The sequence below is a fragment of the Penaeus japonicus genome, unplaced genomic scaffold, assembly GCF_977035675.1.
Source record: "Penaeus japonicus unplaced genomic scaffold, GWHDUDI00000001_assembly GWHDUDI00000010, whole genome shotgun sequence".
In the NCBI taxonomy this organism is placed as follows: Eukaryota; Metazoa; Arthropoda; class Malacostraca; order Decapoda; family Penaeidae; genus Penaeus; species Penaeus japonicus.
The window spans coordinates 13,779,980-13,784,979 of NW_028234412.1; the positions used below are offsets into that span (position 1 = coordinate 13,779,980).

The 5,000-nt window shown below is 37.4% G+C and overlaps 1 protein-coding gene across 1 annotated transcript in view; it reads left to right on the top strand.

Annotated features, from left to right (window-relative positions):
* Positions 1-4,997: 4,997 nt before the first annotated feature.
* LOC122263372 (tubulin alpha-1 chain) overlaps positions 4,998-5,000 on the top strand; it is a 4,495-nt gene continuing 4,492 nt past the window's right edge. Inside the window, exon 1 of the mRNA XM_043031772.2 lies at positions 4,998-5,000. This exon is cut by the window's right edge and continues 68 nt beyond it. The gene's annotated coding sequence lies outside the window, so the exon portion shown is untranslated.

The window sequence follows — 5,000 nt, forward strand, 5'->3', positions numbered from 1 at the left end:
TCACTGCCAACTTGTTTATTCTCGAGTCACTGTTTCTTAAGAAAATATCTTCAAAGAACGATGGATACTTATATCCAAGAAGAAAATGTCACTGCAATCACTGACTTTCCTTATTGTATTCAATATATGTTATATATTAGCTATGAAATTTTAAATAAGGTTGATACGTTGTATATTACATACACTATTGCGACAATTATAGATAAAGGTATAAATGATACTGAATAACTTCCCACGCGAGATGTAATTAGTGCGTTTAGATTATTTTCGTCAGAATTATATGTAATTAACGCGGTATAATTAACGTAGATGTTATTACTGAGTTTCTGTTAACTTCATAATAAATACATGTAATTAACAATAGGGTAATTAACGCGTTTCGATTATTTTCATTAGGATTACACGTAATTCTAATGAAGCTAATTGGAACTCATTAATTGCATCTCTTAATCAGTCTCAATTATACCTTCAACAATATATTTTCGTTGATTGTTTTTAAAATCTTTGATACATTGATATGATATACTTCGGCACTGATATATTCCGGAAGCGCCGATGATTTGCAGTATCATAGGACACTCTTTGATCGATGCCGTTGTTGCGGAGGGCGATACTCATGTCTGTACGTTCCTTGTGATTTAGAACCTTGCCCATAAGCAATCGTTTCTGGAGGAGGAAGCGAGGGTTGGCCCTTTTATCGCATCGTGTTTCTGCACTATAACTTTCATGTAGCTCTTTGCCCAATCAAGCTTTGTACTTTAACAATATTAATCAATAATTCATAATCAGTAAATAGTTTTGTATTGTCCTGACTTGCAATATAATCATTTACATTTTAAGAAGGCGTTTTTCAAAATATATGTGTGACTGAAAATCCGGAAAACTCTTGTTGGCAATGGGAATCATCGAGAAGACTAACCAGAGGAGTGTTCGTGCGTCTGTGTCATAAGAATGTAAGCGACGGCGATGCTGCGGTGCATCACTTATCCTAGTGTTGCAATATTGCCACGTCTACAGCTTTCACCATGTCTCCTAGTGTAACCTGACGTCTCTCCTCACTATCGATGTGATTACTACAAACACGACAAACACAAATGCGAAATAACACACATCAATCTTTTAGTAGCAAAGTAATCGCGCGTGTGAGATCATCAACGTGGCTGACATTTCCTTCCTCTCTCCTGTTCACGATCGACAGTGGGTGTTTGTACAGGGAGTATGTGATGCTGAGCAAGACACTGATGTTATTCGGGATATCAAATAACAGTTTAAGGGACCGCGTTAAGAATTGAAAATTATAAGTTCCTAGTTAGAGACGATATGAATTCAAGTGACTAAAATATTGTGTTGATTTTGATCTAAAATAACTTTAATTGTATAGCGATAAAACTATGAAAGCCATGGTTCTAGAACGTTATTCCTGGCACTAGGTAAATATGACTCATTCTAAAATCACAGGTGTTAGTCTGGGCAAACACCCGCAGCCAGCGTAGCATTTATCGGATTCGATTAAATCGGAAGACTTCGACATACTTAGATAGCCTAATGTTTAATCTAACCACCAGTATGACGTGCAGTGACAAGATATCATTAACTACAATTAGACAGCTAATTCCACCGTCAGATCAGTTACCAGCTAGTTAAAGAAGAGATAACAATACATGCTGAGTTACAATTACTATACAAATAGTATCTATGAATGTCTGTATCAAAACCTACGATCAACAACGTTTAACCAGACTATCGTTCAGGCTGTAAGGATGTACAGTTAATTCTTCGCCATGAAAGGCAAGAGTTCGAGAACGCTATAGAACCTCCGCGCCGGCACCAAGTAGACCGAACCGGCACAGACTCAGTACACATCACGAAGCAGGCCACATCGCGCCGTCTCCATAGTCGTCAGGATGTAGGCGTATAAAGCAATGAACACCACTAGTCCCAGAGTACGATGTAACGTGACCATTTCCGCTTCTCATGGGTAGGCGGGCCTAACAACAGGTGGTGAGGTGGAGCCTGTCCACCAGTATGCCTCAACCGCGTGTCCTGACGGTTGAAGTTCACCATCAGGATGGCCATTCCAGAACAATCTGTCACTTGTCGATGATTCTAAACTGCAGTCTACTTCTCATAGTTTTTGTTTACTTTGGTATACTTCCTGTGAAGGACACTTTATCAACTCTTGTCCGCATTTCCACACACTCCTAATCAAAAGAAATGTCGAATCTCACATCTTATAAATGCATACGTCGTATTTTCCTTCTCCACATATAGTAAAAGTATAATCTATCTACGTTTGTGACATTTTCTCGAGCTGCCTTTCTAGTCACCGCAAATTGGCAAAGGTTAGGCTTAAAGAAAATGTATTTGAGCGCACCGGCGTAATTGTTTTCCTGATAACTGATATTACTTTGTTTTCCAGTGCCATGATAGATAAATATATATATATGAATATATATATATATATACAAACACACACACACACACACACACGCACATATATATATATATATATATATATATATATATATATATATATATATATATATATATATGTATATATATGTATATATATTTATATATATATATAGTTAAAATTATATATATATATATATATATGTATATATATATATATATAATATATATATATATATATATATATATATATATATATATATATATATATAGAGAGAGAGAGAGAGAGAGAGAGAGAGAGAGAGAGATAAATAAATAAATATATATATATATATACATATACATATGCATATATATATATATATATATATATATATATATATATATATATATGTGTGTGTGTGTGTGTGTGTGTGTGTGTGTGTGTGTGTGTGTGTGTGTGTGTGTGTGTGTAAAAATACTATATACATTATGTACGAAGCTTTCCAAACTCTGTTATCGTCAGTGAAAATTATTCTCAGAATCAAAATGTATTGTTACATTGTATACACATTACCGTTCTGATTACGCGGCTAACTACCATGACAGTCACGTCCCGTGTCTATGAGAAAAAGCGATGTTGCCTGTGTTATGGCTGCTTGGAAATTTATCGTTTACATCCAGCCTTTCGTTACTAGCTATGCGGCTGTGCAAGTTTTGGGGCTTCTATCTATTGAAGTAGTATGTGGTTATATATTTTGTATACTGATCGAAGGATGAATGGAACGGAATGAATTGTTAGAATGCTGTTTCCAAGAGTAACGGAAACGTCTTTTTTTTTAGACCGGCTTCGAGTTGGAATGCCAGGCGGAGTTTCCCGTCGTTAAAACAGTCTCGAAATAAGGACACACTATGAAAGTGGATGTCTGTAATGTTAAGCAAGGTTGTAGGTTAAAAGAAGGTTAAATGTACTTGTGAATTTGTATTTTCCTCTCTAGTACAGGTGTGGCATTTTGTTTAACAGAGAAGGAAGGGAGGATACAGCTACTTCGAAATGAATGAGCGAAACCCCGACACAACATAACATTTGTCTCTGATGCTTTGACGTTTGGCTTCGAACGCCATTTCTAGCGATTAGATAATCAGATTATTGTCAGATATCTCGTATTTCTAAGGCTTGGTGTGCATTGGGAATTCCCTCATGACTCAAAACCGCATAACATTATATTTTTACTAACAAAGATTCACTAATTCTCCGTTAAGATAGCACTGTCACCATGAGCTGGGAGTGATGTGTACCAGTTGAGCAAGTGCTGCAGCTTTCCACGTGAGGGATATGTTACATCTCAGCTTCGTCTCACCGAAAACAACCCGCCCCTGAAGGTCAACCTTGAGATTTAGATCTACTATTCCATTACTTTTTAAGCTCATAAACGTTGTGTGTTGCTAGTCAAATTACTAAATAAAATGAATATAATGGATTTTCTACTGCTAGACGACACGATGATGTAACACAGTAATCAATATCTGATTTCCAAGTCGCCCCTGCGTCCAAGCCTCCGCTCCCGTGGATGTGCAGTAGATGTTCAACATCCGGAACAGATAAACGGAATTTTCTTCGAAAACGTAGCCAACGTGCACTTTTGTGCTTGTCATTTCCGCGGTTCCTACAGAACCTATCTTTTGTCTCTCTCTAACAGCACAAACTCACACATTTGCTATATCTGTCTACCTGTCGGTCTATCTATAAATGTGTATGTGCATATCTCTCTTCCTCTCTCTCTCTCTCTATCTATCTATCTCTCTGTTAACTGTGAATGCATTAAGAGAAGGAGAGACAGATGGACACAAACACACACACACACACATATATATATGTGTGTGTGTGTGTGTGTGTGTGTGCATACATACTTACACACATATATGTTAAGACAGAGAGAGAGAGAGAGAGAGAGAGAGAGAGAGAGAGAGAGAGAGAGAGAGAGAGAGAGAGAAAGATATGCAGGTTGGTGGTACTACATGCTGAATACATAATTTGTTCTCTGCTTTTTAAAATGCTTTAAACTCAGACACGCTAAGTGCAACGGAAGGTGTGTCTTCGTCGAGAATGTAAAGGATGATGTCATACAAGATGATAACTAAAGAAAAGTATGATATCATACAATAATGCTGGGCATTTGTTCATTGTCGTATCCTTTATGATTATGATCCATGTAACAACGTGTGCTTTATAATCCTACAGCATCAGAGGTAGTGTACGCCCTATAACTTGTTTTAAAAGAACAAAGCTTGATGAATTATTTAAAACAGAATATGGCGCATGTGCCATGTCCCGCTAAATTATCTATCACCGGTGGATATCCGTAGACTAAGCCTTCATGAAGTGCCAGAAACATATACTTAGTCCACTGGAAATATACGCTGGCATCTCCTAGCTTAAAGGGAATCAAAAACCCTCTAAAATGGCAAACCAGAAGGTCAAATAATGATAAAGATCGTACCGCCATGACTCGTCTTGCGCAGACTCCGGACTTTGAACCTCGCGCACGTCAAGGGAACCGAGCGTATATATACCGGTGAGAACCCAACACCGGCATCCAATTGCGGGA